The following is a 16,489-nucleotide window of genomic DNA, read 5'->3' on the forward strand; positions in this document are numbered from 1 at the left end:
ATTTTTCGTTTATTTGTATATTATCATGATGAGTTATTTCGATATGGTAATATAATCTTATGATGATAGTAATATCTGTAAAGCTATATATAAAATTTATAACAGATAAAAAAGTAATATTTATATATTCATTATTATTTATGTTTGAGGACGTATACAGTTGCGCTCACTTCTAACCTCTATTCGATTTTGTCAGGGTTTGCTATCATAGAGCATTTTTAAACTGTCAAAAACAGTCCTTACCCGCCAGACACCCTGTCAGGATCTGTTAGGGCTTTGAACAAACTCTGTCATAATCTGTTATTCGTAGTGACACTCTCTGGCACGAACTGTTCTAGTTGGAATTTGTTCGGTTTGACGTTATTTTGAATAGTATTCTTCTAAATTACTTGAATTGGAACAGTTCATGAGAGATCCTGACAGATTCATGCAGTCATTAACTAGAAAATACTTTTCTTAATTTTAGGAAAAAGGTCACTCTGGCAACATCCCCTCAGTACCTGCGTATGAGTTTTTCACAACTCATACGTTATGACAGAGCTTGCCGTAACTACGCAGACTTTTTGTATCGCGCTAGAATTCTTATAATTAGCCTTCTGGAACAGGATTATGTTGCTACAAGATTGAAGTCATCACTACAAAAGTTTTATGGTCGTCACCATGAACTCGTGGATTGTTACGATGTATCAATCTCCACCATAAAAACTGATTAGTTCGACGTGTTATAGTTTTCCTTTCCTCTTTCATCTACCTCGGACTTGACTTTTTATGACTCAGTGGGTGTTTCTAGAAAGCAGAGGACGCTTACCCTAACAGTGCACTTGGTCCATGTTCCCAGTTTTTTTTAGTGGAGTCCAAGTTGCTCATTTACTTTTGAAGGTATTATTTTAGTAATTTTTGTTTTTTGTCATGTTTCTCTGTTTTATATGTCTGGTGTTTGTCCCTTGATTATATTATTTTGATTTCTGCTAGAATCTTGGTTCCATTGATTACTCTTAACATGCATTTTGCCAAAATATGCCATTTATTTATTAAAATATCACAATTACTTATATGATACCAATATTTACAAGTTCTACATTTTCTACATTGATGTAAGAACCTTATGTAAATTATGCGTGTTCACAATCATTCATTGTGCACAAATATGTCAATGTGTGGAAATTTGATTAAAATATATAATACATGAACGACCTTAAATATTTGCATCGCAAATTTGACAGTTCTAACATCGTTGGGAATTTTTTAGACCTTTCATATATATAAAGTCTAACGGATTGTACAACGATACCGATACCGATAAAGATGTTAATACACTATAATATAATATAATATATAATAAGCAAACTTTTCGGTCAACTAATGACCATTCACTACACTGTTCCATCGGATCACATCGATACAGTCGATACAGTGAAGATAACGTTAGCATATAAGGGTCTGAAAAATTCCCAACGATGTTAGAACTGTCAAATTTGAAAGCAAATTGTTGGTTGCACTCAGCAATTACTTTAATATTGTACTTTGTTAAGATTTACAAAGCATCTGTATGTTTTTGCACTTTAAACAGAACCATGGAACTTTAATAAAATTTAATTCAATTACATAAATTCAATTACCGGTCTATGACAGCATGTTTAAAAATATACATGTAAACAATGATTTTGAACGATAAATGATTATTCCATAAGCGCTGAGTGTTGGAATTGAACTAATTAGGATTAGCGAAATATTGTTACTTTTTTATGAATCACTGCACATTTTAAAATTTTAGAAAACTCCAAGGATTCAGAATAGGTTATCTGAGCAGAGAGTAGGGTCTCACTAACCACTTCCGGCTCAAATAACCATCCCCCTATGTAATACCAAAATCACACTGAACCTAGATCTATGCATTGTAAGTGCATTATTTGTGTGTATTGTGATCAAAAGGAGTCAAAATAAAACTGAGAACGTGTACTTTAAAATCATATTTGTAATTAACTACAAAAGTGTATGAATATTGTTTACATGTGTGAGTAATTTGCCTCCATGCTCAGTTAGCAGAAAAGGTAAAAATGTGAATTTTCAGTATAATTTATTCAGGTAAATTTTGTGAAGAATTTCTACAATCATCGTACCATTAGCATAATTATTTTGAAAGCCTTATCTTCCGTATGCAACCCTAGATGTCATTTGTCTTGGGAATTCACAGTGAAACTTTGAAAATTACTTTTTTAACATGTAAAGTAATGGAAACGTTAGAAGTAGTTAGTGATACCATAACCTAAATTATGGCAAATTTCAGAGAAGTGCATAATTTTATGAAAATAGCCTTTCCTGGTCATTATTTTCCTGTCCACATATCAGTATAGTGATATTGATAATATGGCTATCGTTTAAGAGGTGCATTGTGCAAAATATTGTTAAAAACAACATAGCAACAAGATTTTTATCAGTAAAACTTGCTCATAACTTGACGTCATCACTGAAAAATCTAACATCACTGCTTGGGATATTCATAGTACTCAAATGGTCATACCGCACAGACTAAGAATAACACAGTGATGAAATAGGCATGATATCAATTGTTGAAATCTGTCCGTTATTCATAATGATCAATGACATTAACTACTACAACTTCTTGAATTATCATAGATATCAAATTGGTATGACAAGTTGGCTAAAATTGTCATTTTAAGTAATTTATGGAAAATATCACTGAGGGGCTTGATATAAAAATGACCATTTCTTCGTAGTCTCATGTCTGATTTTAATAATTTTGGTCTTATTAAACTTGTAATACCACAAGCTATCATCATGTGTAAAAAACGAAAAACATAAAAAGTTTAAAACTTAAGGTCTCACTAACCGCTTCCAGGTCAAATGGCCATCGCCCTATGTAGTACCAAAATCAAACTGAACCTAGATCTATGCACTGTAAATGCATTATTTGTGTATATTCTGATTAAAAGTAGTCAAAATAAACCTGAGAATGTGTACTTAATATCATATTTGTAATTTACTACAAAAGTGTATGAATATTGTTTACATGTGTGAGTAATTTGCCTCCATGCTGTCAGTTAGCAGAAAAGGTAAAAATGTGGATTTTCAGTATTATGTATTCAAGTACATTTTGTGAAGAATTTCTACAATCATCGTACCATTAGCATAATGATTTTGGAAGCCGTATCTTCCAAGCTTCGCAATGGTATGCAATTTCAAGATGTCATTTGTCCTGGGAATTCACAGTGAAACTTTGAAAACTACTTTTTTTAACATGTAAAGAAATAGAAACGTTAGAAGTAGTTAGTGAGACCTAGAATAGTGTTGTTAAATCCTACATTTAGTGACTGAATTGAACAGTTGATGGATCTAATTTTATTTTTAGGTTGTATATTACATATCCTATATCGCACACATGTAAGATATATGATGTAATGAACATGGCATGCCAAAACATGTAACACATGCTGAATCAACCTATATCAGCCCTTGGGTAGGTAGGCCTTGGAGGATATAGAAAGTCTCGGATTTATACAGCATAGGATATAGATTCATGACATGACCTGTTTATTACATGAAAAATAATACAGATCTGTATCAAATGATATATTATTCCGAGAAATATAAGCTTGAGATCCTTTTGTCCGAGGGCTGATATTTTTCGAGGGTGATAGGGTATGTAATACAAGTTCTACAATGTACACGTTGTCATACATTTAGATAGAAGAGTGGGGGGAATTCCAAGTAAGATGCTATTAAGGTTCTGCAATGTGATACCAGAGTGATAAAGGTTAGTCATGTGTACCTCAGGATGTTTGATACGGATCGATAGGAGCATTTTAGGATATCCGAAATTTCAAAACTGCTGTTTTTGCTACTTAGTAAATATATTTATAGAATATTATGCACATGGTACAAAAATAAAAATTCTGTTGGAATATACTTTCTGTAATTAAATTTCATTTCCATTTTTTTTATATTTTAAATCTCTTCCCACCTTTGTAAGGTAGCCCTAAAATGCGACGTAGATTTCGTTAATCAGTACATGCCTTCTTATATGAATAGCCTGTTTATATATTGGTAAAGTTCCGTAACTTCTTCAATGTTACTTCAAATAAAAAAATCCTTTAATACCGACTGTAGATTGACACGTGTCCTATTTTTGACATTCATTTAACTGTTCGCCAATTGGTGTATACAACAGAAAAGCAGAGAAAGTTGCGATCGACTCATAGTTATTCAAAATTTTCATTCTATCATTCATTACCTTTTTTCACAATCATTTCAATAGTTGCCTCTTGCGTTTGTACAGAGATGGAAATGACCATGACTGGTGGAGGGGCCAGATCCAAATTTTAACATTCATTTTAGTTTTCAATTTGCCTTTGCATGGAGTCTGGAATTGTTGCATTTGACTTAGAAAGTCTAATACGGCATACACTTATTTTTTCAACATTTATTCAATATTCGGTTTTTTAATGTCAATATAGTTTGGGATGTTTGCAGACGACTCCGGGTGGGTAAGATGGTTTATTTCATCATTCATTATTTTCTTTCAACATTGATTTAAATATTTGATGTTTTTATTGGCAAAGAGTTGGAAATTGTCGCAACGACTCGGGAGGGATCAAAGGTCTTATTTCAACATATATTTTTCGACTGTCGTTATGATATTTTGCAAAAACCGGAAATTGTGTGTTGTGAACAAAATACTATGATAGCGAATGCTCCCGGAAACTATTCCTTGTCGTTCAATTTTTGGGCTATTAGTTGTTAAATATACATGTTGGAGTTGTTTTTAAATTCGGGCTCATTTTTGAAAGCTGTTATAGCATATTAAAACGAAAAAGTGTTTATTTTTACTCGGTAAGTTTTTATAAGCTCCGTAATATCATTCGTGATATCATTTCACTTTCCCTACCGTGCATTTTGTCCATGTTTTCAATTTTTAATTGAGTCAGAATTGCTCATTTAATTTTGTTTCTGTATGAGTCTTGAATATTTTAATTTTTGTTTTGTTGTGTATTTCTTGTTTCTAGGTCTAGTCGTTTCTCTTGGATTATGTTTTTACCACTGTAATACTGTAGTTTACCAAAATATTTGAAACACATTAATGCGTGTTTGATTAGATTCATTGTACAAAGTAAAAAAACAACATGTCTTTTTTCTTTCACGAAAGAGATGAAATTACAGGCATTCACTCATAATAATTGCAGAAGATTAGAGTTTTGATTAAACAAACCTGCATGGGTTATCATTTAAAAATCCTTATTTTTCTCTAATCAAAATCCAACGAAAATGAAAACAAATAAATGTTTTTTCTTGATCCGTTTCAGTTTGAGAAATGACGATTTTTTACGGAAGTGTAATCTTAGAAACTTACGAATGTATCGACTTTCTATCTGTGGAGATTAAACATTCTTATTGACACCAGAATCTCGATCTATTTGGAAATCTATCATAATTGCTTGCCAATGTTATGCATATATCAAATAGATTAATAATACTGAATAAATAAATCGATATGTATAATAGATCACAGAAGGAAAAAAGTAATTATTTATGTTAAGGAATGTGGACATTCAATTTTTTTTTGGGTATTGTTACTCTGCATTTTTTATACAAAGAGTCACACAAATTTAATCAAAAATATTTACAAGTCGTCCTTAAGTTAAATATCAATTTACCTCGGAATTAGTGAATAATTTTTGATGAGTTATCTTACATTGGTATGTATCTAGAGAGAATGAATTTCGCGACAAAACAAAGCTACAAGTACTGTAAATGTATTAATTTTCGCGGATTCTGTCAAATGAACATATTTGCAGGTATCAATTTTTGCAATTTAAAAAATAATTAGTGTTTCATAGTGTTCAAAATAATTTTGGGAGTATTTTTTTTTTCGCGCTTTTCAGTCCATCGCGAAAATATCGGAAATTAGTATAGCGCGAAAATTAATACGTTTACAGTAATTCATACAAAAAAAACTTGAATGCATATGTTATGAAAACACGTGAAAACAACATGTGTAATATTATATCAATTACTATGATTTTGTAATTTTAACCGTAAATGCAATTTAATTTTAACAGCATTGATGAATAATCAGATTTAAAAATTTAAAAAAGGAAGTCCATAATACTTTTTTTAATATCATTTTCTGTAAATGGAAGTCGGTTGCTTTATTTGCAATAGTGATTGTATCAAAATGAAATAAAACAATTCATTTCTGTGAGCTATAATTGTATGTGACAGCAATTTCACGAACCTCATATAATGGATTATTTAGTGAAAAAAAAATAATAATAATAAAAAGAAAACATATAATGTTTTGATTAATGAGTGACCAAATGAGCTTGACTTTCAATTCTTGATATTGATTAGAATATACTGGATTCTTTGGACTTTTCAGTCAGGAAAAACTAACGGTTAAAATTAACATGAGATGAAACGGTCGGTTTTGAAAGTTCTGTATGTAAATTATACTTGTTTTGTAATACGAAGTCTTGCAAAATATAAAATAGGCCTCTAATACTAGCGATAATGAAATTCTAGCCTCATCACCAAAACTGATGACAATCATGTATTATTCGTTGGATTCATCAAGATGCATTTTTCATGCACTGTATGCTTTCACTATATATTGTTATATTGCGATAAAGTTGCATGACATTTTAAAGGTTGACTTTTGACCTTAGCTCCCGCCATACTGATTAAATAAATAAACATATTCGAAATCATTTCTGACCACTTTAAATTGCTATGAATAATTAATATCACCATATTTTTGGCGTTTAGTCGATGGGTTTGGAGGGACCACCGCGCACAGACCACACCTTCCCATTCAAGTTCAAGATAATTTTCAGGCACCCTTATATCGGAGACACCGAATTGCAAAGAAAAAATATGTAACATCAAAGAAAATAATTTCAAGACAAAACACATCCGAAAAATATACTGGTAAACCAATAAGAAAAGACAAGAAAGACAACAACACAAAATACACACAAATTGAAACCTGTTGATTGTGAACAATGAAAGCATAACATACTAAATTAAATGCCTGGGTTATGCTTTCTAATTAATTCTTAGTTTTGGCATTGAACGTATTTTCTATTTTCTTCAATTCACCACTAAGAGGGTTATCCATTCTCTGTTCACTGGTATATATCCCTGTTAAAGTGGCATTGAATTGATTCGTCATATTCTTAAAAATACCCCTTTGTTCTATTGATATGTTCCTTGACATAATATCCAATTCGTTGTATAAATTTATTGAATACTTTTTGCATTTATTCACTTTTTATTGCGTAGGTATATTCGTCAATTTTCTTCTGGATTCCTTCTATCAATATGTTTGTTTCAGTTTTTTTATGTATCCATTTATTGTTTGTATTTTAAAGAGAAATCAAGGGAACCAAGATTGAAATAAAAAGAATGTAATCCATGGACAACGACCAGACATGGAAACCAGACAAACACAACAAAGAACATAAAATAAACAAATAAATACATACAAAGTAACAAAAGAAAATGAGTAACTCGGACTACAAAAAATTGTTTTCCTAGAAACACCCACCGAGCTGCTCATAGAAAGTCAAGGTCAGGGTAGACGAAAAAGGAAAGGAAGACTATGACACACTGAACAAATCGGTTCTCATGATGCAGATGGATACACCGTAAGACTCACGAGTTCATTATGACTCCTTTACCCATTATGACAGTGAATCAGTGTCTTCTTGTACTCGTTTTATTCATTATCTTGCTTAGTCCTCCATTGCATCCGTAGGAACTTTAAGATTATAATTCCGTTTCATGGAGAGTGGTTCACGGTACTCTACAGAGAGATTTGCTTTCGATGATGTTAAAATCTCCCGTAATGACGGAAATACCCTATTTTAACGGAGATTTTTGCAAGAACATCCAGATGGTTTTCCCTGGAAATCTTTTATCATGGTGTCATGCAATAGCCTTTTACAAATGAAGATTTTGGATGCTATAAGTGAAGTATAGGAATACGAAATAATCGGTATTGATTTGTCTTTGAAATACGGGGGAATTTTGTTCGTGACCCTTTTGTGATGGAGGATGTTAGCCATATTTTTTGCAAAAAAATGCTGTTTCATTTATACATATATACGCTCACAAACAAACATTCAAACTATGACGATCACACAAACAAACATTTGTAACTATAAAGATCACACAAACAAACATTCAAACTATAGAATAGGATAAGACAATTTATTTTCCAAATTTATGAATAATAATTTAATTGTATGTATTCCAAATGCATTGACTTTATGATTGGGGACGTATCGACTTTTAAGTGAGGGACGGATCCACTTGAGGACGGATCTACTGGGGAGGGATCCACTAGGAGACGGTTCGACCTGAAATCAATAAGAATAAGATTATCTAAGGAATCACCATGCATCTTAGGTGATCTATAGTAGCGATGGCCATGACTCCTTATCCGACTTGGGGTTTTGTCAAATAAATTCATCACAATTATGTTATTGTTATATTGTTCTGATAGAATTCTTATACTTTTGATATTGTCATTGCACCCGTAAGGTAGTGCAGTACCTTATCTGCGTATCCAGTATTCCTCTCTTTCCCTGTGATAGCTTTCACGTAGGACAGGACTGTTCGTTGGATGTTTTTTTTTTCAAAAATACGAACTTTCATAGAGAGGATTGAATGGTCCTTTTCATTAAATGATGATAACCTGTTGGGAATTGGTGGTATTATTGTCCGAACGATTGACCGCACATTCGTTTGTCACCTGGTCCATGCTCCCAGTTTTTAGTGGAGTCCGAGTTGCTCATTTGCTTTTGTTACTTTATATGTATGATTTTAGTTACTTTATGTTCTTTGTTGTGTATGTCTGTTTTCCATGTCTGGTCTTTGTCCCTGGATTGCATTCTTTCGATTACCACTATAATCTCGGTTCCCTTGATTACTCTTTAATCATTCTTGTGTTTCACCGACATACACTAGACCGTACAAGTTGTATTCTAATCCATAGATTATTTTCGTCGATTTGAAATTAAGTCATCATGATTTCTAGTGTGGATGGTTTGTTCGTGAGGGTGCTAGTGAATGAAGAGTCGGTTTTAAGAATTTTGCATGTTTTGCAATTTTGTTCCACATTTTGATATAGTACAATGTGGTTCGTCATCGTTGTAGTCAAATATATCATTTAAAGTGATAGAACATGGTTTAATTAGTTTGAGATAGTAAGATTTTTTTGTACTGGAATAGATGATCAGCAGACTGAACGTGCGATTCGGTACACTTTGTTGGAAATCCTGAATCATCGCTTCGACGGTGCCATTGATGTTTTGCTTTTCCTCAACCAGTCGGTCGCTCATTGGTTGAAAAAAAATTCATTCATCAATCGTTTTGATTTTAGAATGAAGTCTAGTTTCCCATTCCTTCACTTTTTCTGAATAGTGTCCATTTTGCTCTTAAGTTAATTAGCCTTTCCAAAACCTTTTCCACGAAATGAAACATAGAACACTGAAAATGGATTCTTTATCTGAGCTAATGGAAATTCAATAGCTGGTATACTCATGAACAAGAATCAAAGACAATAGAATACGGTTAAACAACTGCATTTTAAGTCACATCTCTTTAAGCATGCCAAAGTAACAAATTAAGTAAAAGCATTATGTACAATGAACAAGCATGGTCGCGCAACTTTAATGTGCCTAAACTGTATCTTCTCGTCTCATAAACTATGGGTTGATAAATACAAACTTTGAATAGCTTGTTCTTAATTCATGTTAAAAAAACTAGCTTTGAAAGCACTAAAAATCGGTTGTGTCAGCTTAAGAAAAGTATATGCAAGAACATTTACAAATACAAATAGGTTTTGTGATGCGTTACATTGTCTACCGGAAGACAAAAAAAAATTATAAATGAAAATTCATCCTAGCACAAAACAAATTAGTAAATATCTTTACACTAGACATTCATACAAGTATCATACAATCTGAGGAAATATGTGATTCTAACATCTTGTTTTACACATAATAAAGTAATGTTAAGTATTGTTTATTGTACCTAGAATATCATCGAATTATTTTTTCTTGCAATATATCGGATGCTCTGTAAACCAGCTTACCTGTTCGGATCAGATGATGTCACTCCTGTTTTTTCTTAAAGTTTGTATCGTTAATGCTTAGGTGTTTGTTTGGTTCGCTAAATTTTGTATGGTGGTCGTTTTTGTTTCCTATTTTCACGTCCCCAGTATGTACTTGGATTTCAACGTACTTGGGCTGAAAGCAGGACTAAGAATGTTTTTAATACTTAAATGCGTTTTGAACAACCAGACATGCTGTTGCGAAAAACTAATGGTGTTCCCGGTATGTACTTGGATTTCAACGTACTTGAGTTGAAATCATGACTAAAAATATTATCAATATTTAAATGCGTTTTTATCAACCAGAGATGCCGCTACGAAAAACTAAAAGTGTTAACATGCTGCTCTCAAAAACTATATCAACATGCAATAGTAAGATGTTTCAATATTGTATAACTGCTTAAAATTACTCAAAAGGCTCCAATCTCCAAAATATCCAGTGATTGAACTTAAGCTCATTGTTTTAGCGCTTTGAATATCTTCCAGGCCTTATTACATAAATAGTAAGCGATTATTAAATTTCGATACAATTTTAACATCTATGGTTCATATGCTGTATTACGATATACGAGAAGGTGCTAGTATATTTATTACTCAAAGTTTGTCTAATTCTAGTATTTTGACGGTGGATGGGTAAGGGATGGGAACAGAGATGTTAGCGGAGATTCACTTGTCCAAACCTCAATATTGCTTTCTGTCCAAACTAAATATGAATATTATAAGAATACCCAAGCTGAACAAGTTCTTCATAACGTGTCGCACAGTAAATAGGAAGTATCAAGTAGACAAACGAAGGACATTCAGTGGAGATAAATGGCGCAGGTAATCACGCAAAAACGATATACCAAAATTTTAAATATCATAGCGTTCCCTCCAAAAGGAAATAATATGTCTGTTACAGGAAGGTGTGATTGCAATATAGGGGTATATAATGCAAAGTAGTTCCGTGTATCAATATGGAAAATTTAAATTTTCAATGTATTTTCATAAAAAAAGACAAAGCGATAAAATGCAACAAGTGATTAATTTTTCAATCATAGGCTTTAGAAAGTATTAGACGAGTTATGGTATCGCTCAGCTCATACTAATCTCCCCCGCAAATCTATAACCGCTTCCTGCTTTACTTTGTATCACTCCGCTAGATTAAAGTCCTGATATACCATATTTGGAAACAAATTAGGACATGGGGATTACCCATTACAAATCTGTGAAGCTGTTGTGGCGTTTAACACTGAGTGTGGCTGAGGTGTAAAGCTTTAATATTGAATATACCATCAGTGCAGGAGATCGACGTATTTTTCTTGTTTAATGTAGTAAGAAATTAAACAAACATTGTTAGTACAACACTTGACAACATTTATGATAAATTGTTAGAGTGTTGAATTAGCCGGCGAATATTAGGCACAAGTGCTTTGAACTACTTGAATAAGTTGTACCTGAACATTTGAAATTTTAAAATATCTTGCAATCTAGCTGATTATATAGACTTCCGCGTTTCAAATGTGATACTTTTGTGAAAGCATAGATTGTTTGTTGATGCTTGTAGTTTTAAGCCTTAAGTGATAAATGAAACGCATTGTTATTTTGTCGGCAAGGGTGGAACTAAATATTTAAAGAGTGGAAGTTTTAACTAGGATATTAAGGGCATAAATAAAATTAAACTTGTCATTTTTTAGAAAGTATAAGTTTGCTAATTATTCATTACTTCTTGAAATATTCGGTTAGCGCTGCTATTCTGAGTACTTTATATAAGGCTTGTATATATAAACAATACTGGAATATGCATAGAAAATTTAGTTTAGTTTTATGAATATTTACAATTACTCTTTGCACCAGCTGATATGTGTCCAATTATTTATGTTCATATGATATTGCCATTGGATATGTACTGCCGGGAGAAACAAATGCCATCGTTTCAATATGGGGAATATGCATAAACTAAGCTATCCACAAATGCAAATAGTTATCACTATGATCAAAGAAATTAATCTTGAAACTATACACAATGCGTATTTAGTACATCTAGCAACTAATCCAGTTCTTGTTACTTCATGTGTAAATTTATTCTGAATATGAATATGAGTCTTATAACAGTACGAGAACAGTTTTTGCGAAGCTCAGAATAATTGACAGGAACAAAAGTACTGTAGTTGCAATTATTTTGCGATATAATCACGAATTGCGCCATCAATTATTATTCACGGAAATAAGTGCCCGTAAAAATGAATAATTATGTTAAGCGTATAAATTTAAATTGCTCGCAAACATTAATTGCGAAAATCAATTGCAGTAATCTTTTATTACCTTTCCTACAACACACAACGGTTAAATGAATTTTCTTGTGGTGCATTATACATTACCGGAGCATACGTACCAATTTCGTCTCCCATGTGTTTCTTCACAATATCTTTTACTGTGACCTTGATATTTTTTCCCACGTTTCCATAATTTGATTTAGACGGACATTTCTCGTCTATTCTGGCCAATCAAGTTGCACAAAATTGTTATTTCTTATGTCCATCAAAGATTCATATGACTTCGACTAATTAATTATCAAGTCCCCACATTTGCTACTGTGTTTTTTCAATGTACGTTTTTTTTTCACAGTCAATCCTTTGTTCAAGAACATTTCAATCGTTGCTTTTTAGCCTCTCTTGTTTCGATTTGTGTAGAAAGTTTAGATCACCATTTTTTCATAGTTTCTGAGAACGTATTCATTTTATCAAAAACTCTTCTTTTCGATAATATTTAGAACATTGAAACAAACGATCATCTTATCTGTATCCAGAATTAATAAAAACAATGAAAACTACAGAAAACTTCGTAACTGAATGAATGTGTATTTGTTACATTCTACAAACATTCAATTGTTTGAACAAGAATGTCCGCTCTATCAGAATACAAATCTGATAAAATAATTGAAAAGTTTTGCATGGTGTCCGTGTGATCTCATTACATGTAGCAGCAAACTGAAGTCAAGAAAAATTTTGCATCCATGCATGTTTGGCGAAACAATGAAAAACAAAAACATTTTAATTCAAATTTTGTTGCAGGCAGCAGCTTCCTGTTACTATGTATAAGTTTGATAAACGATTTCTATCGGATTGAATAAAACATTTATAAAGAAAAAATCCCTCGTAGCAGACATTTACAACGAGTTAATTATATTTAAATGTTGGTAAGTATCATTTGAATATATATTTTGCTGAAATAAACATTTCGAAGGCAGATAAACCTCATTTTTCTAACAATCTATTATACTGTACGGTCGATGGGGTTTTAATATGCGTGTTTCTGATTCTTCCCATTTTGCCTGTTCTTACAAAAACTTACACTTAACTAAGAATCTACCTAGATTTATCATTTCGAAATTGATTCATTTAACATGTATGAAATGCAATATTGACAAGCATAAAAAACCATCCACTTGAAATTGTTTCAATGATAAACAAGTTATTAAATAACACTATAATAACAATACAACAATAAAGTTGAAAAGATAGCAGTTTCCGTTTTTCATTTCGTGCATCGCTAGGACATCGTTGCTTTTAGCAGAGAATTCGACTGTCAATGGCAATATCATTAGTGGATATAAACCATTAAAATCTCAGTAATATAGTGTTAGCCAATTATTTGCACGATATGACTGACGTTGTACATCAGCTGACTGTTCCTATAATTGGTTAAAGTTTCGTTTTCGTGCTAACATATATACTCAATACTGTTAGACCCAGTTTACACTCAAATGTGATACATGTGTATGTGTAATACATGACGGACTAAATGGTTTCTTAACGCCCCTGGCTATTATTTGGGGTCGCTCACGGACGACGTAAAGCATCGAAACGTTTAGTCGGTCCCCGGGCATCGTCATACCCGTGAATGTGGGTCATGGTGTATTCAGCAAATTAGTTGTCATGTGACCACATTCATTCATTAAATTCATTAATTGCATTATCACGTGTTTTAATGTCGATCCGTGACCTAATGATCCAATTTGTGCACGCTATACTAATATATTGTACAACCTACAGCATTTGCTAAATCTTTGACCCATAAAAAAATGTTTTGGGGTAAAATCAACACTTTCCAGTGCATGTACGACAGATAAGCGAGTCAATACCAGTCTATTGATTAGAAATCTCCAAGGCAGAAAAAATAATGTTATGCTTTTAATCACCATTTTCAAATTTTGTAGGGTTGGTAGATGTAGGGATTTATTTTTTGAAATTTTTTTTCAAGTGAAATAAGTCATAATTACACCAAACTCAGAATACAATGAAAACCAAATATGCAAAGACTAAACATGACTAGACTTAGTTCACGGCCTAATCCATTTTGGGATACGGCGCTTGAGATATTTTATGTTTCGATGGTGTGGTCAAAACAAAAAATATCTCAATTGCCGAATCCTTAATGGGATTATCCTAGACCAAGAGCACACTCACGGCATGTGTGTTTACAATCGATTCTAAATATAAACAACCATTATTTCTAACTCTTTGTTTTTCCATATAGGATAAAAAAAAAACATCTTTGGCCTTATTTTCTTCTTTTTTCAGAAAGACAATCGGCAGACTTTTCAATTATTTTTTTTAATCACAAATAAAAACTTTTGGATAGAAGGGTCTGAAGGAGGGCCGGTAGGGTGATCGGAAACATAACATTTTTTAGGCCTAAACGGATGGTCTATTGATTACTCCAGTAGTGCTAGAGGTTGTCTGACTTAGTTGTGGTATGGAGGAATTAACGGCATTCCAACCTCTTACATTGTAGGAGTATTCTATATATATACAAATAATATGAGGTTTGGGTTTTGGGTTTTCAAAAGCGGTTCTGAAATTAAAATTTTTTAAAATTGTTAAATACTTTTTTCAATGGAAAAATACTCATAAAGCAGTCCAGAAGGTAGGTAGATTCTTCAAATTGCATTTTAGTAAGAACACAAGTTGAATATGGTCCATATTTCTTCGCATTTTGCTGGAGGAAAAACTTTGGGTCCAAGGTTAAATAGGACCTTCCTTTTTCATATCTTTTAGGAGGTTATGTTCCCTACATGTACGCGTATATCATGTATATAAACTTTTCGACGTTTTGTTGCAAAACACATGGCATTGAAGTAAATCTGTTAAGTTGGGGTAGTCCAATTATTTGCCCACATCGGTAAAATAAAATTTCGGGAACTCTACATTATATATATACAGGTTATGCACACGAAATAGTACAGTGTACAAGGAGCTCAAACGATTTTCAGTTTTGCTATATATGTATATGTCAGACTTTATTTACTGACAGCTCTTTATATACCAATTCATTGAACCATTTTTCGTTTATGACCGTGCCAATAAAGTAAAGTTTGTACATGTACATAAAAAGATAGTTTTAGTCACCTTCATACTAAAACATTGTACATGTCAATATTACTCATTTTAAGATGTTTACCATATAAAATTATTTTTAATTCTTAAAGTTTACTTAGTATTCTTTGTTTAATTTCCGAATTATAGAAAACTATCACATTACGACTTTATGTAAATGTTATTGTGTGTAAATAGTTTATGAACTGTACAAGTACGACGGGTCGTCAAAATCAAGTATGTTTTATACATGTACATATCGATAGATTCAGGCTAAAAGTCCATCATATACCGGTGTTGTATCATAAGAATTTCGAATATTTTCTGTTGAGTTCATGACTGTAAGTGGGAAATGTTCCCATTATGCAGTTTTATTCTCTTTTCCTAGAGAACTGTTTAATTAGGACTAATGTAAAAACAAAGACCTTATAAATGTAAATTCTTAGCAAATCACACACTACTAATTTGGTCCTAAGGAAAGTAATTGACAAGATTTTTAGGAAATTGAAAATGGAACACGTCTAAACCCCGGATCTGTCTATAGATACGTATATATTTAATATAATAGTGTCACCGGCGGCGTCCGTTTCGTTGTCGTCTATATTCACTTGGTTTTCGTGTGATGGCTTTATAGTTATGGTTGATCAATTGTTATGAAATTTTGATACGATTTTACTAACTACTAAAGGAATGCTAAAGGATGGTCCCCATCATTTTAAAATCAGGACCATCAATTTAATTGACAGATACCACACTGTTGGTTTCTGATAATCTAAAAAAAACTGAGAGTCCTGAATTTTACCGAGCTAACCTACATAAGGTGAAATGGTCAATCCTTTACATGGCATGGCAAGTTCAACACATCCATGCAAGTATACCTTCAAGGAAGAAGCATTGCAATATGTATATAATGTGTCTTTTGGTTATGGCAAACATTGTGGAATTTGTTCCCCAGTTATTGATATTTATTTAGTAACATATGTAAATGCATATTTAT

Source organism: Perna viridis, chromosome 6 (genome assembly GCF_037379345.1).
Source record: "Perna viridis isolate PV_CMFRI_1.1 ecotype Kerala chromosome 6, ASM3737934v1, whole genome shotgun sequence".
NCBI lineage: Eukaryota > Metazoa > Mollusca > Bivalvia > Mytilida > Mytilidae > Perna > Perna viridis.